The 25,536-nt window shown below is 39.1% G+C and overlaps 1 long non-coding RNA gene across 1 annotated transcript in view; it reads right to left on the reverse strand.

The window, feature by feature from the left end:
- The window catches only part of LOC308060175, a 69,207-nt gene extending 43,671 nt beyond the window's left edge, over positions 1 to 25,536 (reverse strand). The window contains exon 1 of the long non-coding RNA XR_013926632.1: positions 1 to 25,536. This is a non-coding gene — a long non-coding RNA (uncharacterized lncRNA).

The raw sequence follows: 25,536 nt of genomic DNA on the forward strand, positions 1-25,536 counted from the left end.
CTACTGGACTTACTCCAGCGTATCAATGTTTTTCTTGGTCTGAGGAGCCTAAACTGGAGACAGTCCTTCAGAGGTGGCCTCAGATGCCTAATAGAGGGGAAGAACCACTTCCCCTCTTGGGAAGTGATAGCAAAGGCTAGCAGCAAGCTAGCAAGCAGCAAGGGCTATGCTCTTGCTGGCGCAGCCCAGGATGCAGCTGGCTTTTGTTGCTGCCAGGGCATACTTGGCTCACATTCCACTTGCTGTCAGCCAGGACCTCTTCTGTGAAATTGCTTTCCAGCCAGCTGTCCCCAGCCAATTCTGTTGCATGGGTTTAGTCTATCCGAGATGCAGAACCTTGTGTTAGCTTTTGAGATTTCTCTCTTTATACATCAGCCTTGCTCTCCTGCCCATCAGCTGCTGCCTGCAGTTCGGTATATGTGACTATCCTGAGGTTGTGCTACATGCCTTTGTCCAGGTTCTTAATAAAGATGTTTAAACTACTGATGCCAGTACTAACCACAGAGGGATGTCACTGGTCACAATCCTTGGATCTTGACAGGCCAGCCAATTTTTCATCCACCTATCAAAACTGTATTTCAGAAGTTTATTGTGTAAAACTGTATAGTCTTAGTATAGTCAAAGTGAGGAAACAGCCATCCCTGTCCTCTAGTCAACAGAACCAGTCACTTCTTCATAGAAGGGCATCAGGCTGGTCAGATCCGACTTGCCTTTAGTGCCTGGATGTTCCAAATCGCTTTATTTTACTTCTTGTATTTGTACATGACTTCCAGGAAGATTTTCTCCATAACCTTCCCGGAAACCAAAACTGGTCTGTCACTCCCTGCATCTTCACAAAAGGATAGATTCCTTTTTCTGACATGAGGAAGCAAAGAGAACTTTGGCTATTATTCACCTATTACATTAGCAGCAAACACATAAGAAACCATATTGTTTTATTACTTGCACCACCCACCCTGCACTGAGGCACAGTGTAGTGGATAATGTACGTATACGTTCACCGCTGGGAACAAGGGCTTTATGCTCTGGCTCTGTATTTGCTGAGGTCACAGCCTGACTCTGTTCATCCTTTCTGCTGCCAGGTCTGTCGGAGCTGAACTTGACTCTGCCCGAAAACAGCCTGGTGGGTGCGAATCTGGCCTTCAGCGGTCTCTTCTGCTGTAGAGCAGCACGACATAGAAATGACTAGACCAAAAGTCCGATCCTGCTGTAAAACCTTCATTAATTCTTCTAAATACATGGGTGAACACTTAAATGTTTTTCCCTTGCTGCGGTCTCGTTGTACTCCTTTCTTTCTCAAGCAGCTCTGTGGTAGGAGGCAATGCCCTTACTGTTGTCTCAACTGCTGCCTCGCACTTGCAGCAGCTCTCTTCATGCCAGAGCCACTGGGCCACTTTCAGCTGCACTGCAGGTGGTTTCAAGTCCCAGTTAAACAAGTCACCATCGTCTTCTGATCCCGAATCATTTAAGTTTGGGGCTTACTTTAAAAATGGTGATTAATGAAGTTAATTATAGATTGCCATAGGCGCAGCGTGCAAACTCATCTTCCACCAGACCATCCTCACCCATTGGTAACAATTTAGGGTCCTGAAGCTTTTAGACTTTTGAAACTGGGCTCTCAAAGGGGTCCTCATGATTTTGCACAAATCTTTAATGCCTTGTATCATCCTCATTGTAGTTCAGTACCATAGCAGATTTTCAAGAGGATTTGGAGAGGAAAATTGTGCCTTTCAGTCATTTTTCCAACGATAATGAAGATGTATTCAGCTCCTGGCAGCTGAAGTACAGGGGAAGGATTTGAAATTATTCTGAATACATTTTTCTTTTTCCCTCAGAAACAAGGTCAAAAGAGATTATTGTTTTATTAAATCATTCTGTACTCACCCTTGAAGTAGTCTCAAGTAATCACAATGGGAACTTGACTGAGTTCAGAGAACAGAGAAAGAGGAGGAGAAGCAGTCAAGGAAGAACTTGCTAGGATTTTGCCATGGTAATTTCACAAATGCTGCTTTACAATTCATCTATTGATCTCAAAATAGCTCTAATGCACTCTACAGTTCACACAGCAAGCAGGGGAAAAAATGTATTAATCACAATGCAATGAACTGCTGACTCCTAGAGTAAAAAACCAGAAAGTAGAAACTCTGAAAGACACTTCAGGAGAAACTGAACTTCAGAAATGCTGAAAACGGTGTTAGAATAATGTATTACTTTTAATCAAGCCAGATCCAAAATTCCCAAACAAACTAATCTTTCTTGTGTAAAGTACTGAGAAAATGCACACAAAGAGGGAGGGCATAGCCTCAGTGGAACATACACAGGCAGGTATCATTGAGGTTTTGACACACCAGATGAAGTATTTTGAGCTTACTAATGCATACGCAACTCAGGAACTTATACAGTAAGCAAGAGGCCATAAATGCAGCCAGCAGTGTCTGTTGGAAGGAATCCATCCATGTTTGTGTTCTTTCATATGGGATTTGTAGTCATGCTAAACCTCAAGCCACACCGGTGATCTCCAAAATATGATGACGCTGCCTAGATGGATACACAGATACCATCTCTGCAGTTGCCATCTGGTGTCAGGTTCTGAAGCTTCATATCTTCAGTTTCTTCTGCAACCACGGTATCATAGGCCTTTCTCAACAGGAGAAGCTAACGCTCTTACTCTGTTACAATTCTACATTGTGGGGTCTAAGAAAATGCCAAATAGCAGATTTCTAATGAAATTCAAAATTAGCAACACAAACACGAAAATAAAAGAGCTTTCCTCTGTACCGCAACAGCAAGCACAGATAACATTTGCCCGGATGGTTAAGCTTCCTCATTGCTCTGGGCTGCAATTAAACTGCTTTAACTATCTGGCTTAAAACACCTTAGCTCAAGCTTGAACTGGCAGGACAAATTTCTGCTTTCCAATCTGAGACAGAACAGATTTTAATATCTCTACAGAGTCAAGTAGAAAATACATAGTATTACATGTCTTTTTAGATAACCTTTAATAAGGCATTGGTTTTATCTTCGTTTTAGTTAAAATTAAAACCAAACAGTGAATAGGTGGCAGAAAAAAATCAGGTACAAACTGTATGTCAGCACCAAAGTAATGCTAATTAATATATTTCTCCTTAAGCGGTAAAAGAGAGAAAGTTAGCTGTAAAAAAAACACAGCCAGTCTGGAGAGCAGCTGCATATCCATGAAATATTGTGGGACTACTGCCATCTTCTGGGACATGAAACAAAGGCACGTTAATACTATACTAAATACTTTTTTCACTTGCAAGAATAGATGAGGTTTAGGGTTTAACGTACAGAATAAGCAGAAATTCTTGAGGGCTGACTCATTTGTCCATGGCTTCTTGTACCTGTCATGTTCCAGTTCTTCACCATTTACATATTTGACTCCTATGGTTATCATTTTTTTATACAGCAAGATTATACTCCTTGAATTTAAGTTCTGGGGAAGATAGTTGTAAGCATTTGTTGCGTTCTACTTCTGAGAAATTTCTTACTGTGATTGCATGGGGATAGTGTAGTTTTCTTCGTTTATATCATGTTGATTGGAGTGGCTTGTTGTGCTTCACAATTAGAGCTTACTGAAGTAGTGTTTCATGTTATACAAACATATAATTGAGTAAATGTATGTCTGTGCAATGAATTTTGTGGTAACTATTGCTTATGTCAGGCTTTTTATACTTTGAGGAAGACTCTAAGCAGTGAAAGAGTTGGATTTTTTATTTTTTTTTTTTTTTTTTGAAACTTGCAGCATGTTCCACAGGCTTGCTTATCCCATAGATTGATTGTGAACAGAAAAGTTTATCACAGGAGTTCAACACTCAGTATATAAGCTATGAGTGGTTTTGTCATGGTTGACAACAAAGAACTGTTTGGTGTTTCATCATAGGAGCATAGTTCATGATCAGGAGAAAAGGAATTGCATAGCGCTAGGCTTCTCAAGAACAGGTTAGACTTTAGGACCATGGAAAATAAACACTTAACAATAAATAAATAATAAGTAATAAGCAATAAATTATATATAAACAATAAATAATATATAAACAAACAAACAAATAAATAGATAAATAGGACTCTCAAGTTTCCCTGAGTGGTACACCACTCTTTTTCAAAACAAACAACAGCTCCTGCCCAGCCTTAAGGTCTTGCACAACTGCTTACTAGATCAGGCAGTTTTAATGCAAACACACCTGTTATTGAAGGAATGTAACACTTCTGCCTACCCTCTTAAATATTAGCCTGTAGCATAACTAAACTTGGGATAATTTTATTTGGTTTACCATTTTCTTCCCCCATTCACTTCATGTCAGTTGTCTCCCAGCCTGAAATTACAATTGGCTCCTGGGTTGTTTTTTGCAGGACAATGCAAGCAAGCAAGCAAAGGCAAAATGTTACCTGTTCAAAAACTCTGTCCACTGGGGATGTGTGGCAGGAGAACTGCAGGTATCTGCCCACAGCCCAGCAAGATATATGAGCTCTCAGGTGGCCCTTGGGATAGGGCTGCCAAATACATGTCATGTGAGTTGTAAAACACTTGGCACCTTGCCTTGGGTTTATCTTTGCTGTTAATAGCAGCCATCAATCTTGTTCCTCCTGAGGCTGACTGCTCCTATAAGAAACTACTTCTGCCCACGCATTGCCTTTCACTTGTAAAAGACCACATTATACTCTGGGTGCAGCTAAGAGTGTCAGCCTGTCGGCCCAGCAGAAGTAACCCCAGGTCTTGAAGGGGTCTTCCCTGTTCAGTTGAGACAGCAGAGGAAAGATGCTACAGAGCCTTCAGGTAATCTGGAGGTGAGTTTATGATAATTGGCAAGTGAAATAAACCACTTTCTGATAACAACTAAAAAAACCCCAAAAATCTGGCCAAGGTCTGTGCAATATTTAACTGTTACTAAGATTTTCTGTTTAAAAAGTCAGTATATTTCTTCACTTTATCATGCCAGCTGAAGTGAGATACAACCTGGCAGTCCTGAGTAAGGTAGTTTATTAGTTGGATGATGTAGTTTCTACAATGTGAAACTCATTTTTGTGGTATCCCAGGGGTACATCATACTTGATGAGAAGAGTTTAAATGTTCATTACTATGAGAATGCAGATAAAACAAAATCTGTGTTCCATGCATGTCCTTTTGGCACAAGATTGAGTAGAGATTTTAATATTTATAATAATGCATTTATACTACTTGCTCCATTTTTAACAGTGTTGATTTGGGATGGTTTAACATGAGAACCTTGACCAAAAGAGGAAAAAAGTGTTTCCATCAGTGTTTATGCTAAGCACTGGTTTTGCTGGTAGTGAACAGTATTTTGCAGAGCATAGGTTCCATAAAACTATGGAGACAATTTGTCATCTGTTAGTAAGTGTTATCCAAGTTATGTTGTGTCCCTAGGAAACATGAAATATAATTTAAATGTGTGGCAGTGTAAATCATTTATTAACTTTTTACCTTTGAATCTTATGCAAAACTCTTCTCTACGTTTTAGTATTAATATTCTGAACAGCTACTACTACATTGGCACCATTGCTATCTACAGGGAAGAGTTGGGGTTATTGCTTCAGGCCATCCCAACACCTTCTCTTGTCTATGCAACACAAATTTATTTCTCACTGTGCTTCTGTTTCCAAGTGAAGACATACAGTCTACAAGATCATTTAGATAAGACCTTTGAGCCATCTGTAGGAGTATAGTGCATAGCACAAGTATGCACAAAACATGCCTGCTCCTAGAAAGCCTTCTATGTTCTAGAAGTGCTGAGATGCACATTTAGTGCAGTAGTAGAGAAATGTGTGGTCTTCCTTGTATTCAGTTTTGTATAGCTGGAAAAGGGTGCTGGAACTGGCAAGCCAATTAATTAAATTTTACTGAATAGGTAGGAGTAGCCCAGAAGCAGCAAATGCTCAGGTGTGCCCCCTTTGATTGCCTGCTGCCTTACAAAAGCAGCTGTACTCCACAGGGACCATCCAGCTGACAGAGGCTGTGCTGCTCTTGTGGGACTTTCCTCAGTGGAGATGCTCATCATCACTAGAGGTTGTCACACAGCCGAGATGGGTTACACCCAGGGAACGCTGCAAGGTCTTCTCCCACCAAATACTGAAGGCAGTGTCCTGTAAACAATTCTTACTCTTGATTTACTTGCTTGAAAGAAAAAAAAAAATCAAGGAAAACAGAGGGGTGTGGGGAATGGATATAATGGTTTTTTTCAGACTTGCATATTTGCTGTGTTTCCAACCAAGGTACTTGTTTTGAACAAGGTATTCTGAAAAAAGAAAAATTGTCCATTTAGGAAATGTGGAATACTTTAACTAAAGTTCTTTTTTATTTTTCACAAATTAAGAATAAACTTTTATTTGACTTTAACATAATTATTTTTTTTCAGTGAGGGAAATTTCAACATCTATTTTGATACTTCTTAAAAAAAAACCCACATTACTGAGACATCATATTAATAAGCCATTCTGAATATAATCAAAATATAAATGTCTTGCCTTTTAGGTAATGTGGTAAAAGCTCCTGTGCACACCCACAAAGGAGCATGGAAAGACAATGGCAGCTGGAGGAGCCTGAATAATACCTTGCCCTCGCTGCTCCCAGGCCCATCGCAGAAGCCACCACCACCACAAGCCCAGAGAAGCACGGCGGCACAAGGCACATAGAAATCCAAATGAAGAGCTCTGAGGACTTGCAGGGCTGTCCCAGGACAGCCTCAGCCCCAGGGTCCAGGTGTGACACCCACCACTGTAAGGCAAACTTGGAGCACCTTCTGGAGTAAGGGCGGCTGCTGCCTAGGGATGTGGGACACTTGATGGGATGCAGGGAAAGAGCATTTTGGAAGAGCATAATCATTGGACTTCTTATGGGATGTTTTGGGGGAGAAACTAAAACAGGGATAAAGGAGGGGTTTGGGTGATCTGGGGAGGAATAAGTGTGGGGAAAATAGAGGGGTGAGAGGATTAAAAGGGACAGTCGTGTGTCAATATTTCACTGGTCAGTGCACTTGTCTGACCATGCCCTGTGTCTGATCAGTGCAGTCTGCCCTGACTTCTCCTTCCCTGCTACCTTGAACACATTATATGTGATCTGCTTAGGGCACAGACTGATTACGAGATAGGTTAAAAAAATTAAATTCAGTTTTGTGGTTTCCAAAGAAATTGAAGTCCTGCTGCTCTTTATTCACTAGAGGTCTCTTCAGGGAGCACACAGAAGCCTCTCACTCTAACAACATATCCTTTACCCTTATCAGATCCTGGTTGCATTCCTTTTTAACCCTGTTAATTTTAGTGAATTACTGGTGACTTGAATGGGATTTACTGGGCAATCTCCCTTTCTCAGACCTTTGCAACTGCATTTGTTCATGTGAAGTTTCTGATATGGCTAGCTATCTGTGACCAATACCTGACATACATGCTCTGACTTCATGCACAATATTTAGATAACTAAGCCTTAAGGTCTGCTTAAAAGAGTATCCTTATAAGGTCAAATATGGGTATAAACAGCAATGAGCTCCTGCAAACTCCTGGAAGATGAAATTACCTTTCATTGCAGAACTGAAATGCAGATTTCCTATGTATTATTGTATAAAAATATTCCATTTCTAGTTTAATTTTCAGAACTTCAAATTGTATGAAATTCTCTAGTCTGTCTCGCAAATTCAGGACTGCTAAGTAAGGAAGACTGGAGCTGAAGTATATCCAGCGATCAGGTCTAATGTAGCTTTTGACATTTCTGAGACAACTGCAAAGAAGGGGGAGAGAGAGAAGAGAAGAGAAAAAATTCCTCTTTAATACAGCTTCAATGTTGTGGAGTATTTGGGTAGCGAGCAAAGAGGCTAAGTACAGGGACACAACCTCCCGTGGAGGTTGTGGCTGCAGAACAGCTCAAAAAGAAAAAAGTCCTCGTGCAGCTGTTTTCTTTGAACCTCAAGAGCTGGTACTTTGTGAGCAGGGTCTGCTGGAAGAGTGAATGTGGCCAGAATACAGTGATACAAGGCTTGGGGCTGAGGGGGTTCTGAGCACTGTAAATGTTCTTCTAACCCAGAGAAGAATGAAGAGTAACTTCTCCAGCTGGCCAGACTTCTCTGCTACCTCTATTTCAGAGCTTGCAGTTTCAGGTTTCAAATCAGTAGGATACTTTGAATTACCGTGAAGCACTTGTTCTACCATGACAGTAGGTGTTCAAGTTGCTCGATGACTTCCAGTGCCTTCAGTTTTGTACAAAACAAATCCACCATGTTTCACTTGCCAGCAAGGACCGTAAAAGTGTGTGACATATACTTCATTTCTGTGGTTGCAGAAGTCTTACCTTTACTAAATGTCTAAATACTACTTATATATTCTGAAAAGTTTAGGTATAATTTTTTCTCCTAGAGCTGGGAAATGTAAATTGGGTCTTGTGCCAGCAAGGCTTGTGGATTGCAGGGGAGCTCACCCCGAGTGTAAACTCATAATGTCCATCAGGACATCTGCTGGGTTGAAAGAGCTCTATGGAATATGCAAGCGTAGGGTCCTGGGTGATTCCAGTCATCTCTGCTGTATCCCCAGATCAGTCTGACTAGCAGAAACCAAGGCTAAAGTCTGAGGATAAATCAAAATTTGCCTGAGGTGGGTTCCTCCAGTTTTATTCTTATCGTAACTCCAAGTGAAATGGTTATTATGAGTATTTTACCATAATCATAGAGAGAAATCTGACCATCTCTTACTGACAGTACATTTATTCATATATTGCACAAAACAGTAAACGACAGCCACTGCTGTCCTCAAACTCAAGCTGAACCATACTGAATTTCATACATTTGCAAAATTAAAAGTGTAAATTATGTTACTAATAATTGATGAAGTTTTTTATTTATCAAGGTATTTAAACCTTGCATACCCACAGGTTTAAATAAAATGTGGCTTAAATGTTATCCTGAAATGAAGCCACTAAGCTGCATCTATGCACATGAAAATGTAGCCAATTTTGCAAATACTAGCAAATCACTCTGAAGATACAGTTGTGTTACATCACTATATCTGCTAATTTTGAAACATCTTATCTAGCAGAATTATGCAATAACTGAAGCAGAGAAAAAGAATCCTCCTGTGGCAATATGCAGCATTTCTTCATTTTAAATATGTGTATTCATATTACCCTTTATATGTGCATTCACTACATCTTTCATCTTGTTAATGAACTTTGACGATTTGTGACAGCACAGAAAGGGGATTCATTATATTTAGCAACAGAAAACTCATTTCTCATTTTTCTAGTTCCAAGCAGCTGCAGCAAAATTGCCTAAACCACTATATCACAATTCCTCACCACTGTGGTTCTTCAGGTCACCCTGAAGGGTCTTCAATTTTCTTATGTCCACAGCTTGGCATTTGGTAATTTTCAGAATCAGGAAATAAAAGGAAGATATATATTTTTATTCTGAGAAGAATTTTTCTTTATTTGAAGAAATAAATCTGTCAGTTTGAAAATATTAGAAATCAGAAGCTTGACTAATAATCACAGCAATGTCAATGACCGTTTTGTTTAGAAAAGTTTGGAATGAAAATTTTCTGCATGACAAAGAAACCTCCCCTCTTTCTGAAAGAAATTGCCCATGTGCAGGGGAAACTGAATTTTTAGTTCAATAAACAATGGATATTAAGAGGTTATGGTAATCAGGCTGAAAGGCACCCAGCATTATTTTTCCTTAAAAAGTTCTCAGTATTCTTGCTGTTGCCAACTTCAGTGGGCTATGTTGGCTAAAATGGAAGAAGATTAAGTCATTTTCTCTATAGATAAGGTGGTCACATGCTTTGTATACTAGTATTAATAACTGAGGAAATACTATAATAAGCACTAGCAGAGAAGTCAATCTATTTCCCTAAGAATGACTTCAGATTCTTGCTTCAAGCTCTGCAATAAGGTGGAAGAAATGGTTCCTTTTAACCTACCTTTATTTCCACCGAACATATATTTTCTAATTCTTCATCAGTGTATGACCTGAAATAAAGTCCAAAGGATTTTTCTGTTCCAGTTAAAATTTTGCTATTAGTGAAAATAGAAGGTTTCTGAATATGAAGACAGGAATTAAAAGCAATAAAAACATCAGATAAAGAGCATGTTGAAAATCAAACTACTTCATATTTATTCACTTTACTACCCAAATCCTCCAAAGTTTTCCATTTCCATAGGCTCTCAGACTAATTTATTTTATCATAGTGGTAAATGTAGGCAATGCAAATTCACAAATTTAGTCGTGAATGCTGCCATGGTGTCATAAGAGCATCAGTTTTGCGCTCTGCTGTGTCCTTCCTTGTGCATCCTCACCAGCTCAGCCCTGCTGTGACTTGCCTTCCCCCAAATTCTCTGTCCCCAGCTCTGGGTCAGCACCTGCAGAGCCTCCCAGCTCTCGCAGGGGAGGTCTGGAGAGGATGTCTGCTGCTCCTTCCATCCCTAGATAACACGTTCCAGCAGGGAAAGCAGTGGCTTTACAGAGGGGGTTATACAGCTTAGGGTAACTTCAGTAATGAGGAAGACAGTGAGATAAAAAGGAGAATTGCCTTGCATAGTGCTTTGTGCTGTCATCTGTCACCTGCTGTTACCTTCCCGGACAAATCAGATCTTCTGAGGAATATTTCTATTAGTGAGGGAGGTGAGAGGATGCCACTACAGAGCATAACAAGTCTACGATTACACAGGACAGGCCTGATCCCTCTCAAAGTCAAAGCAGGCTTAGAATTTCCATACTATATTGCATTTGCCCATATAAGCTGTTCTTTAAAAAGTCCATTCTGAGTTTAGTGTTTGTTGTGGTATTAATGGGTGGGTTTCAGTCCAGAATTAGGGATGTGATTTCTTAACATGGTTTGAACAGATTTTTTTAACCCTTCCGAATGTGCCCTGTAACTTTGAGAATCGCTTATATTGGCGTTTGCCTTTAATATACACACAGAGCTTCAACCCAGGCAGTTACCCGTTCAGTGCAAACACAGTCATGAAAAGCTGTATGTCATTAGCAGGGTTTTTTCCAAGCTGAAATTGTGCAGGAGAAATCCAGTCTGTCAGTGGCTAACAATAGGAACTACAGAGATATTCTCCCATGCACAAACATAGAAAAGCCTAGATCAGAAGCTACATCCACCTGGGGTTTTCCTCTGTTATACACCTCACTGAAGGGGGCAACCTCATCAATCCTCAATGCAACTGCATTTTTGATGATAACCTTCTGAGATAATCCTTCTGGATCAACCATGGAAAAAGATTTTATGAGGAACATTTTATGAGGAACATTAATCATACTGCTAGTACAGTAGGAAAAGAGTATGCTCACAGTGCACCTACAGATTTACTAGTGCACCTGGGTTTAGCCCCTGCATTACGAACAAGTGTATATAAGCATATGTATCTCTTCCTGGACTTTCTCTATAGCTATAAAAATATACAGGTCCTTTGTAAACCAACATCTTTTGCTATATAGTTTTTGTTTTCAGTAGTTAACTGGTTGACTGTTTTCCTTACTTATTCTAATATTTTTAACATCTATTTTATATAACTGGTTTATTTTTAAAAATATGAATGTAATATTTTTGTATCTCTGAAAATGGTATAAATTGAGATGTCTATGGTTTCACATGTATTTGCTACTGATATTTATTTTATATTAGTGAAAAATGGCATTTTTGACTCCAGGCGATATGCAGTTCAAGAACAGTGACTATTGTGTGTCATGGACCGTTACGGATCAGATTTCCAGTGTTTCTGTGATAAAACCTAGTTCAGGGGAGTTACAATGCTGAATAACTAATTTTCTTCAGTCTGAGGTGTAATAAATCATGCTTTCAGGAGATTTTTTTTAAAATAAGTATTTTTATAACAATTTTAAAAGAACTATCAGTGTATTTCAGAGATGCTGCTGTGCCTAGCAGCTGTGTACTTCAACGGAAAGCCTTTGAGATTAAACCTATCAGGATTTTAATAGCTACTCTGCAAGAATTGTGTAAGTGATCATTCATATCAGAAAAATACAGACTGGGAGATGGCACAGCTGTAGATGAGAAGCGTAGCAATAATGACTAATTCTATACAACGTTTCATTTCAAAAAGCTTGATTTGAAAATTAAGTGGTCAAGTGGCTGCCACTGTTTTGGATATTGGCTTAGCCAAACCCCAAGACTACTACTTCATAGCAAAGTGTGCCCCTCTTCACTGGTCTTCAAAAGATGCTGTACCTGGCGGGCCAGCTGGCTCAGCCGTGCGAGGGAACAGCCAGGCACTTAAATGCATATCGGGTCGCTAGATGTCCTCATCCCATGAAATTAGCTCTCATTCTCAGTTAGAAAACTGGTAATATCCTCTTTAAAAAGACCTACTACCGTGTACAGCACTAAAAGATTGGCAGTGCAAAGCTGTGCAGGCACAAACAACCTGCACCCGGGAAACAGCCTCAAGGCAGGTCAGAGCTCTGGACTTCGGAAATACTTCTTATTAAACATAAATTAGGACCTTAAGGGATACAGAGGAATTTTCTGTCACAGCAAGCATTGCAAAAGCAGGACTCCTTGGAAGCTATCCCCTTGTTGGTGACTTATAAAAATCTGGATTACATAGATACATGAGACTTACTGTAAGTCATATTTTTTATTATCTCTGTGCACCAGTTATATAGTGATTTATGTGCACAGATGCATGAAGTCTCAAGATGAATCCTTACTTGGGTGTTAAGTGGCCATTTTCCCTTCGGTTTTTTCTTGCTGAGGAAATGCAGGCTTTTGGTTTACTAAAATTTCCCAGAATGTGCTGTTCAGACAGCACATACAGACATGTTCCTGTAGAATATGAATCCCCGCCACTGGAAATGGATACCTATCCATAGTTAGATAATGACAGCAATCTATAAGACCTGCTGCAGGCACAGTAGCTGGGACAGCTTTCCTGCTGCAACCCAGCAAGCCCAGCTGGCACTGGTGGCTGCAGGCACCTCTGGTAACTGGAAGAGGTGAGGCATCGGATGGGGAAGGGAGTGATGCCTGAGGGAAGCCAGTGAGGAGCAAGGGAGGATGAACATTCATTTTGTTTTTCCCAGGACCTACAACAGCTCTTGACTCATGTGTCACAAGCTATTGAAATTATGCATGCTTCTTGTACACTGTATTACTCAAAGATGGTTTTAACTGCTGGCGGTACTAAAGAGCATCAAAGTAGTAACTGCGGTGTGTACTAGTTATTGAAAGGTATAGCTTGAGAAATGGAAGTGTACCACAGAGCCAGAGGAAGAACAGTATTTTCAATGGGGTTTTGTTATTCTGGAACACTGTTATTTCTAGTATTGAGTTCTGGAACCCTGTGCTGTGACACCATGCAAACAGGGTGTCCCAAGGGTTTCCAGCCCAGGCTGAGAAGCAAGAAAAGTCAAGATGGAAGAAAGAGAGCTACAGTTTAAAATAGTCTACAGCTTTTTGAGTGTTACTTATAGAAAGACAGAGTAGGGAGGTGTTTTTTATGGCAATGAGAGCCATTTAATTATCTAGTTGTAGTGGCTCTTTTTAAGATTTCAGCAAGCTGATGTTGTTGAGTTTCCACTAAACCCCACAAGATCTCACAGGAATTTGCTGGGCTGCAATTTGCAGATCACTATGTATAGTTAATGTCTTAACATGCATCTTCATAGTTCATAACTGTCTGCAAAGGTATGTAGGCAATATCCAGGTTTAATTTAGGGTGAGACTTATTCTGGACAGATTAAACAGTTTAGAGCCTATAAATGAATGAAACAAAATAAAAACATCAACCATGATTCAGGAATTTCAGTAAAAAGTAACAACCAGTGTTGAGAGAGTATAAACTGTTACAGAATTTTACAACTTGTTTTATTCCAGGGTCACTCTACTGATCTAAGAATAAAAAGGAATAGAGATGCTCATTAGCATCCAGGAAAACGTCCCACAAGAATCTTGAAAAAACAAATCAATAGAAAGGCCAGGTGGGTGAGCAACAGGAATTGATCCTGGAAGGAAAGGAAAAGAATGGGAAGAAATCTGTGTAAATTTGGGTATGAGAGATAAAATTAATTTGAAGAATCACAAAGCTTTTAGTTAAAGAAATTAGAATTTTGGTCATTCATCTTTTGGGGCATAGGGTTTTAAGACACAGTCTATAAAGTCTGACCTTGAGTAAACTCTGTAAAAATGAGTCTTCTTACTCCAAATATAACACTCGCTTCTGAATTCTTACTTGCCAATATTCTATGAAATCCATGCAATGAAACTAAACAGTTTCCTGCAGTTTATGTGAAAATCTCCCCAACCAATCAAATGAACCTGCTATGGAGTAGACATGAGCCACAAGAAGTCTAATCAAAAGCACATTGTAATAAAACTGAGTACTATCACAGATTTATTTTTGAATCACATTTTTTTAGTTTTATTATTTTTATTTTAATCAATTCAATAGCTCGTATCTTACCATGTCCTTCATTGACAGATTTAGAGATTCACACGCTGATGTTTTGTCAACACTGAACTTCACTCATTGCTTTGCAGCTTTAAGCACTCCCTTATTCATTATAATTAGAGTGTGGAATAATACCTACAATAAAAAGTATTTTAGCTTCTTCATCTTCTGTCTTCACCCACTTGTGACTTTTCAGCCTTTATGAGTAACTAGTGACACAGCAGCCATGCTCTTATCATGGCCCCTAGTTTCTTTGCTTTTTTCCATAGCTGCCAGGTTCTTAGATATGTCTGTAACACTCTTAATGCTCCCTAACAGGTAAAACAAGAACTTGGTTTCCACCTGCCTGCTCTTTATGGTTTAGAACGAAGCTTGTTATCAGAATGAAATCATTTCTAGCACCAAAGTCTTTCAACTACATTGTCTCAACCACCATTTCTAAACTGGTCTCACAAATGAGTAGTTTATGTTGTCACTTAAAGAATCACCATCAAAGGTATGAGCAAACTGGTTTTAACATGAATTTGTGGGAGTGCGACTTCACAAAGTTCGATGGCAAGGTCCACTCTATGACTTGTTATATGGATAGAACACACAAAGGAAACCAAATTAAAAATCAAGTTAGAATTAAGCTAAAATGATTTACACAGGGATCAAAGACATAGGGGTAAGGGAGACTCTACCATTGAGTCACAAGGTTTAAAGAGAACCTTCTTGCTTTCTAAACTCTTTGGTAATATTTAGGTGTGACTAGATCCAATCTTAGTCTCAGACTTGGCCAATGATTTATATCTAGTGGAAAAGATGTAAAGAGTAGGACAAAAAAGTAAAGGATACCCTTCCATTGAGTCATGAGGTTCAGAATGGGCCCCCTTGCTTTCTAACCTCCCTATAGAGCTTAGGTGTGGCTAGATCCAATCCTAGTCTCAGACTTGAACAGATTATATCTAAGGGCATATAGAGAGTGAAGGTCTATTTACAGTTTAAGGTTGATCACAAAATTGTAGTAGCAGTTAATCATCAATTAATTTAACATTTAAAAAGTGATTCAATAAGATTTACTTCAATTATAACAATTTTAATTTACTTCAATTATAACAGTGATTTAATTATGGATCCAAAATTGTAACACTTATACTGTATTGATTATGAGGTATCTAAATCAATTTACATGCACACACTTGCACACAAACACAAAGGGACAGGTGTGTAGAAATAGGTATTGTACAAAGGTGTACCTATGAAAAGTTCCCCTTGAGTTTGGTGAAATACGTCAGATGCCTTTGCATTTCTCAGTGGGTGAAGGGCTGAGCCTCGAGGAGCAGGGGTATCAGCCCAGGCTCCACAGTCACCTTTCAGTGACGGTTGCCCTAGTATTGCAAACTTGGGAGTTTGCAAGCTTTGAGCAGTGTCCCACTCAGAGGGACATGCTGGTTGCAGCCCAGCTTCAGGAGAGCTCAAAGGGTCTCACTTGGACTGCTGTTTATAGGGTCAGAGACGATTGGCTTTAGTCATCCATAATATTCCATCCTGGCCGTTATCCAAGTTGGCCATTTTTCAGTGACAACAGTACCATTCCACTCAGGCTGTCAAAGGATGACCCATTATAGGTTTTGTCTCCACTTTTCCCAGGCAACAAGAGTTCCTGGTACAGGCAGTACCACTCCCCACCTTAGTCATGCAAGAGTTGTTGGTACAACCAAGGGGTACTTCACCACTCAACACATTACTCAAATGCCAAGGCCAAAACAGAGATCCCTGAGATGGTAGAATAGCCCAGGGAAGGGGGCGAGATGCACCACCACAACCAGGCAGGAAATTTTCTTGGCTTCTACTTGTTCCAGTTTAGCAGAATCATGAAGTAGTATTACAAAATGTTGAATCTGTAGGACAATGGTTCTCAACAGCCAATTTACTGAACATAAGCAAGACAGTAGCACTGAGAAACACATTGGTAAACCATGTACGTGGCTGTGTGATTTGTTTCACTGGTTTCATCCTGTTGTGATACAAAAGCATATTTAGAAAGTCAAGTACATTTTCCTTGCACAGAAACAGAACGTTCTGCCTGTAAACTCCTTAAAGTAGAGCACTGCACTGTTTTTTGTACTAAATAAGACTTTCATTTTCTGATCATGTTTCTTATTCAAATTCATTAGTGTTCCAAGAATAAAACTACCTGCCTGTTACTTGGGTTGATGGTACACCTTGGAGTTGGGCAGAAATGTGTGGATAACCAGTTTAATTACCAAGGGAAATAAAGATTTTGAGGAAATGGAAAATTGTTGAACTATGTTTACCAAACTGGAAATACTTTCAGCTGAAGTCAAAAATAATGTCCAAACATTTTGTTTGATTTCTAAATACAACTTTAAAAAATTACATTGTAAAACTTTGTTGCTAAAATAAGTGAGGGGAATAAGCTGAAATCGATGAAAGCTTTTCCTGTTGGGTTGAATAACATACAGTGGCTGACAGACTTGTCTTGTTCCAAAGGGATAAATATTATCTGATAACTGATTTAAATTTATTCCCCACTTCTTTGTTTCGATATTTTTATTTGGTCTACTACACATGCAGTATTAATTAATGCTAGATGCTGTGCTACGTTGGGAACTCATAGGAGCCTCAGCGTTGTGTTTCGTATTTCCTAGACTTTACTGGTCTGATCTGCTTTTATTCAGGGCAGAATTCCCTCTGAAGTCAAAAGAGGTATTTCCCAAATTAAAGGATGCATGGTAGGTACCAGTCTGTGAAAAATGACCTAAAGCTTCCCTAAATGGGAAGATGACCAACATAATCTTGTAGCCGAAGAGTGTGCACTGGAATACAGGTGCTGGTGTAACTCCCTCAAGTAAATACTCGGTTTGGATAAGCATAGGAAGGTTGTTTGATTGTTTCAGAAGGCAAACTTCCCTTTAGAGTGATAATAGCTGTTCTTAGATTCACAGGTGGGAACCATACATCTGAACTCATGTAAGAAAGGGGAGATCCAGTGGATAGTAACTTGCAAGTGTAAAAGGTAATAAATCAAAATGGTATCAATGAAGTGGGGATTCAGAACATACTTTTCATGCAAATGTTTAGGTGGAAAGCATGGTGTTCTGATGGGCAAGTAAATCCTTGTCTTAAATAATGGTAAGCTTCTTATTTCTAAGATTAATTTTAAAAGATTTTTTTTGCTGACCTCAAGCCTCCAGGGCACCATGCAGTTGTAGTGGCCTGGCTGAGAACAGGCAGATGGCACTCACAACCCCTTCCAGGCAGCCTCATGTTTTATCATGCCAGCTTTGTCGCCAGTTATTTTAGTGTATTAAAACAGTGATGTATCTCATTCAAATGACTAAGGCCTAAGACTGGCATCATCTGTGTGCTAGCTATGTATACAATGAGAAATTTTTTGATTGGGAAATGATGAGCAGATCATAAATTTCAATGTGGAAAGTGAGGTGGCTACAGTCATGAACCAAAAGCTTACCAAAGGTATCAAGTTGCATCAGCGTGTCAACAATTAAAGTTTGCATGGTCAAAATCATGTGTAGCAGAGCCTTATGACTTTCCCCACCTGAAAAATTATGCAAGATATTACTCAGATTGAAGGGTATACTTTGACCATATTTGACTACACTTTATTGACTTGCTAGAAGAAAAGCTGTTAGACAGGTCAAAGTCTGCCCTTAATTTTTCTTTCTATTACTCCATCTGCTTCAGTGGATGATTATACCTATGGCAAAAGTTGACTCCCTGCTTAATAAAATCATGTTGGAGAAAAGAAAAGTATGAACTTACGATTGGAGTGTTTTTTCTAGAAAGAATGTTTTCCACATTTACGTAACTGAGATATAAATGGATGTTAAATATGTGGACAAAAACCACTTGAATATTTTTTTTACTGGCATGCTTTGCAGAATCAAAGAAACTTTACAAGATCACAGACACTTCTAGTACAAATTTATCTTCTTATTTTAAACTAACAGAAATGCAAAATCTCCGATTTTTTCACTCATCACTATCACCATCCCATTCTAACTATTATCTAACAAGTAACACTCTGGCTTGAGGCCACTGGGAAGATCCTGGTTTATGGTTTCTGCTACCACAAGCCACATTATCATTAAATGTCAAAACCTATCTATAGGTCAAGATCAGACAAGGGAAATGACTGGGGAAGAAGGTAACTGTCATGGAGCAGCCAGAATACACATTTGCATCATATTGTCAAAGAAATCAAGTTGAAGGAAGGAACTAAAAAACACTCTATAAACATGTATAAAGAAGCAGTCCCATTTATAATCAAGCAGACTTTCTACTAATGCTTATTAACTGGTAAAAATGCAATCCTGTCTTCCTTCCATTCAGCGGCAGGTACCTTACACAGCAGGACCACTTTGATCAGATAGCTCCTTTCGCACTTGACCTTGCATAAGCATGAGTCATTTCACAAAGTAGACTGCATAAAACCTGCTCTGTTTTCACTTCAGAAGACAGCAACTCAGGATGTAATTGTCACTTGGCATAGTATTCATCCATAGAAAAGGATCATTTGAGATCACAGTAAAGGAACTCAATGATACCAAGTCCATGTTCGTGCTGTTAGTGCACTTTTTACAGATATTGGTATCCTGATGCTAACTCTGACCTTGTTCACTGAAGGTAAACATTGGCAGAGAAAAACAAGAATAAATGCTTCCACATAGCACCTTTCCAAAACAAAGCCCCATCCTGTAAATATCTGTGGAATCATAAGAAAATTAAGCTGGGGAAGCTGCAGTCGCAGAGGAGCCATCGGCAAACGATTTGTAGAAAATTTAATTCTCTGAAAGCATCACATGGTTTAGGAGGACAACATATTTCACAGTAATCACCCTTCCTTATGCCATTTCTTCTGGAAGGCAGCACTTGAAGATCGGAGTTGTCTTTGTTTTGAATGCTGCTGAGACTGAGGTTATGAAGATGGTGTTATGAGGACAAGAATCCTTGACCAAAACTGTAGAACAATTGTCAGGTACGTTAAGCTAGTAAGGATAAGAAAAAGCAAAATTGGCTTATACCTAAAAGCAGAAATAACATGAAACTATTTCACATATACATAGTAGGTAGGTGTTTCAGTACTATACCAGAAGTCCTAATTAGTGTTTCTACAAAACTGTAGAAGGAAAAGAAAAAAAAAAAACAAAACCCCCACACCCTCTCATGTGAGTTATACGCTTCTTAAGTAAACCAATTAACACTTGTGAAAAGGAAGGAGTCAGTATAGGAAAACCAGAGGAGGTACAAACTTTATAGCATGGAACAGTAGCTCAGGTTTAACTCATGCAAAGAACTTGTGGTTTGGGAAGTAGCTGGGATTTATATCCAGTGAGCGCTTCTCGTGTTTAAAATTGTCAACATTGTTTACTGGTGGCACTTGAAGTTACAAGTTTCATGATATTCTACTTCCCTGCTAGTTATGTGGTTGCTGCCAGTGGATATAAATCAAATAATTTTTTTTTTGTTGTTATCAATAACATGAGGTTTTATCTCTGTATTTCCCTCAAGCCTTTCTTAATCTTGTTGTTTCTCCTCTTTTACAGAGCTGTTTGTGACAGACACTAGGCTGTATGATCAGTGGGTACTAATAAAGCAAATGAGTATTTGGGAGTTGTAGAACAATATGGGAGGATAATGAACTGGGTTTATGAAGTATGATAAACAACCCAGTTTCTTAATGTTGGCAGTTATTTCTGAACAAGTAGTGAAAGGAGAGAACATTATTTACAGAGTGGGCAATTGTATGCCAAAATTGAGCAGTTTGGAGCAAAAGTTGTAAGAGACAGTGCCTTTTACAAATTAGAGAAGGGATGCAACCGATTAAATATTGTCAGATTGGGTATCTTTTGCTTATTTTAAAACGTGTTCTGTCTGCAATTGCTAGTCTTTGTAGGCATTTTTTAAATTAAACTTCTCATCTCTGTTTGAAGCATACAAATTTAAACCAAAATGGATCTGCAAGAGTATCAGCAGTCAATCCATCACAAAACCAGGGACAACTCAAGATTTAAACTTGAAACTACTCACATTTTTGGAAACTCTTCTACCATGCCCAAATCTAAGGTCCTGATCCATGTGGAACAGACTAAAGGACTTAACCTGTGAGAGACAAACTACCCCTCATTGGGTCATGTGCACACATAGAATTTGAATGCTGGTGTCATGTCACATCTTTTGTACTAAACAAAATTAAATGGAAGCATTGTCCTTATTGCTTACTATTTCTGCATTTCTTTTTTTTTTCTAATTAATATCTTCCCCTTCTAATTATAGTAACATTCATGTGCAAATCACAATTTGCCAATACAGTTTTTTTAGGAAGCTATTCTGGGGACAGTAATTCTTCAGATATAAGCAACCAGCTCATGACACTCTCACAGCTTCATGGTTTTTATTATCCTAGGCCTAGGCACTAAAGGGCAAAAGACATGGTATTCTTTTGTATGGTTTTATGTTACGAATATTGCAAGCTATAGGAATAAGCTAGAGCTGAAGTAGTACCTACAAAGATTTTTTTCCTAGATAGACTTAGAGTTCAGATGTCTTGTATGGGACATGTTTGCTCTCTTCTCACAAAGTGAAAAGAAAGAATATATTTTAGGCACACTGAACTACATTTAAAGGTGATTATGAGTTCAACATTGTGGGTGAAAGTGAAGTTTTCATTAAAAGTAATCTCCTTTAGAGACATGCACAGGATTTTCAAACTCTTCTTTGCCAACTGCCTTGTGAGGGGTGTGTGACACCAACCAGCTCCATGCAGCTGCCCTGCACCGTGAAAAACCTGAAAAGCAACTGCAACAACCCCACCTAATTTTGAGCAACTGATTAGCAAATACATTTTGAGTTCAGCCTACCCGGTGATAACATACAGACTCTGCAGCTCACCAAATACAGGACTGGAGAATATGGCTTTGAAGTATCCAAGCAATTTAGAAGAATCTTTCACCTGCTGATATAACCAGCTTGATGGGGAAACCTTTGCTTCCTATGCAGGCCATTGTTAATTCTTTTGTAGATGTGCAAACTTCAGGTGGCAGCTTTCCTTTCAAACCTTAAAATACTCTTCTTTGCCCTTCTCTAGTTACAGTGGAGCCTGTGAAAGGCCGAAATCTTGAGGATCTGCAGAAAATCCGCATTGCAATAATCTGCCCCCTAAGGTCAGGAGAGTGAAGACTTTTTTTTTTTTAGACCAACTGTGCTTTTTTAGTAATTGCTACTGTGCACCAGCATCACCTCTTGAATTTTAATTTGCTCGCTTTTCAATCTGCTAAATATAACTGAAAGACCAAAGAACTGCATCTACCCAAACTGATCTACCTTGCAGTCAGTTTAAAAAGACTACTACAAGCTGTCATTCTTACAAGGATATTTCTAATGAATGGGTCTGCTTTCTCTTCTGCCCAGAAGAGAGGACTTTACTTTGGGAACAAAATAATTTTTCTATTCACAGTCCAATACATTGCTTAAAAGATTCAGCAATAAAGCTTCATATTTACATTCCTGATCAACAGTGAAAGCCTTTGAAAGTTTCTGTGAGTCTGTGAAAACCAGGATGTAGCTACACACCCTGGAAGCAGCGCTGTGAATGCAAAGGAAACCTTAAACATTTTTGGAAATGGAGAAAGCCAGAGAGGTCATTCGCTGTGTAACTCTACTCACTTTGACCATTATGTGAATGAGATGTGAAAAATCATTTCCTGCATCTAACCCCTGGAAAACAGTAGTAGTGATGTTGCCCACCTCCTGACTTTCAGCGTGGCTTGTCCTGGGCCATTGCTCTGCAAACAAGCAGAAGAGACAAGAGTAGCTGCATATCACTAAAAAAATACTTACATATCTATCTTACTGGCAGACTTTAACAAGCCTATGTTGCACATTACATTTTAAGCTCTATCTTCTAGTCTTCAAAATAATAATGACTAAGGTATGTGAACAGTGTAATTATCTTTTGGCAATAAATTGCAATACATATTCATAGTTACATGGATTTCATCTTCTGTGAAATCGTCCTTATAAAAATAGTAGTAGTTGGCATGTCTTTAAAGCGTATCAGCAATTAATCTCAAAATGATCAATGGAAAGAATGTCCTTTTCTCTCTGTCTCTGGTTTATTTATATGTTCCCATTAATTATGTGTAATTTTATGTTGGCACTTTTCTTCTTAATGCAGTTCAGTTTTAGCTTATATTTCCAAAGACTTATTAGTAAGTAGGATCATTTCTATTGGCTGGCACAAATGTTTTATAATCCTCTGATGTTAATGAAAAAGCAATGCCTTACCAATCAAAAAAATGTATGAGGAGTAATGATTCTCTGCTATTAACTTATTAGGTCAGATCACCCAGTTTGAAGTGTCTGTAACACCTTAGTTTTATCAGATTTCTTCTTTTGGAAGCTGCTACTCTATCTTTTATTGACATTATTTTTATCCCAACAACTCAGTTCCTTGCCAAAATCAGCTGCACAGATATAGGACAAACAACAGACAGAAGTTCCAGCAAGGGAAATTCCACCTGGATTAAGCTAGAATTTCTCCATGTTAGGAGTGGTTACACAGTGGAACAATTTGCCAGGCAGTCTGGAAGCTCAGTCCTATTCAAAACAGCTGGAGAAGGCTCCAATCCAGCTCTGAAGAGAGCCCTGTGCATGTGGCTGATGATGACCCAAGCTTGCTCAGAAAGAGAGGTGATGCAGGGCAGGTACGAGGAGACAAGGCTATGGTCAGAATATGAAAGCATTTTGACCAAAAAGCTCTAATTCTCCTGCTTTTTACACTGGTGTTCTACCAGCTCCCCCCTGCACATTGCAGCACATTTACACACAGCCCAGCCCAGAGGATCCCCAGCTGACACCACAGTGGTGTCACATGATCTGTATGTATATAATTTTCAAATTCCAGAGCTTGTGCTAGGAAACTGGTAAAGCTGCTGTACCTTACACAAGCAGTGTTTAATCAAATTTAAGAATAAAAGAAGAAGTGATCATAGTCAAGTGGTAGAAAACGAAAGGATAAAGTTAAACTTACTTCTACGTACCGTCACATCTTCTCTGGTTAATCTTGCTAATCTTGACATAAATTTGGGTCAAGATTGTAGCAACAAGCAAATTGGTGATTTCTAGATGATGCTGTGATAAAAATTCTTAGGTTTTGCTTTCTGGTTGGAGCAGGTCAGATAAAAACTGATGTGGGCAGACACTCCTGCTGCATTGTCAGTGAAGTAAAAGACCTTTTTTGGTATTCTCAGCATCAGCAAATTCAGGCTGAGGTTTTTCCTTTCATGTTAAATGGCAGCTGTAGTGTAAAAATAGACAGTGCTATTTATTGGAAGCTTAAGCCTGCTTAAGTTTTACAGATTTAGAAAGTTTGCTAACCACTATCAATTAAAGAGGCTCATAATTGCATAAATTAATCAGAGATGCACGCCACTGCAGGGCCTGCTCAAAAGATTTATTTTGAAAAAGCGTTACCAGATTTAGTCCAAGGGTGGTACTTACAGTAACAGTCAAGGCTTTCAAACTGCTACGGTTACAAGCATTTTTCTAAATATCTCATAAACTCAGCAAGACTGTGTTACCAGTGTCTTAGCATCTGGTAACCACTGAGCACATTCCGAAAGGCAAGAACAGAAAAGCAATACTTAAAACTTACTTTGAACGCCTGGAAGACTGGAAGTATACGATGTTCCCATGAGACTTTCTTCCATTAAAAATTATGACCAAGCACAAAAGTATTCATTCCACATCACTGTGAGAGAGAGTAACACAGCTCTTCCCAACATCCTGTTCCTGCAAATGCCTGGATATAAGGATGATCTCCTGGGGTTAACTCCTGTCTAGATGTATGCCAACGGCAAGGCTTCTGTTCAGTATTACCTGATATATTCAGTATTCTGTTCTGTATTACCAGGTTTTCATGTATCTTTCAGGAAGAAAAGCTGCCTGCTTTAGCTCTGAGCAAGGGACGGGGGTGTCGTACAGAGTGCTACAGAGCTGTGTCTACCTTCCTCTTCAAGTCTGTAACGTCTGATTTTGTGGGTTCCCATAATTTATTACTGCACAGGCTTCTTAAAAACTGTTGAAGGCAAGGGCTCTGTGTGCTCGTCGTAGCACGTTGTGTTAAAGCAGAAACAGTGCACAAAGCCTTAAAAGCTGGTTTAGTGGAAGTCAGGACTGATTGACTTTTCTTGGAGATTTATTCAAAGCAATTCTTTGAGGGTAGATGTCATGACATACCAAAGTGGAAGCGGTGCTACATTTGCTTACAGCACTGAGTTGAGCTAGGGAATTTGGATACTGCTGTTTCCTTACTCTTCAGCGACAAATATCCTGAACCCTCTAAATTGGCTCTTTGAGGGAAAATAGAATTGGTAGATGCATTCAGCAAAGATAGTTAAAGACTGATGAAGGCTTTCCATTAGAAAATATTCTGCAATGTATACATACAGATAAAAACTTATTTTTATGACACAAAACCACACAAACAATGAGACAGTTCCAAGAATTATGTTCACAGAAGATATGGTAGAAACATCTATGCCTTCCATTTCCATACTGACTTATATCAGACAATTTTCCCTGACAAACTGTGAAACTATCCTATGTAAAGTACATTTAGAGATATAATTAGCAAATTTATCTACCCTTTAATGAATGGAACTTACAGTTTTCTTACTTGCATGTTGCAGAATGGCTGTGTGATCACAGCCATGACTCCCTTAAAGATCTTTGTGAAACAAAGTTAGCGTAAGTTAGCTGAAGCAGGCCTTGCAGCTGTGCTGAGGCATGCTGATAAGGAAGCTGAGAAAAACACTGACCTTGTGCCTAATGTTGTAAATAACTTTGAGGAATTCGCGTAGACAAGAGAGAAAAAAATATGTAGCTAGCTATCCGCAGAAACCGCAAGTAGGAGGACGTATGAAAATGTAACCCTTTAGAGCTTAGCCAATCAGCAGATGACTTGTAGGCATAATTAACTGGAACTGTATATAAGACATAATCGCGCCGTAATAAATCGAAGCTTGCTTTATCACTCACATTGAGTCGGCTGCTTGCTTCCCCTCGCTCGTCAC

Source organism: Falco punctatus, assembly GCF_963210335.1.
Source record: "Falco punctatus genome assembly, chromosome: 3".
Lineage (NCBI taxonomy): Eukaryota > Metazoa > Chordata > Aves > Falconiformes > Falconidae > Falco > Falco punctatus.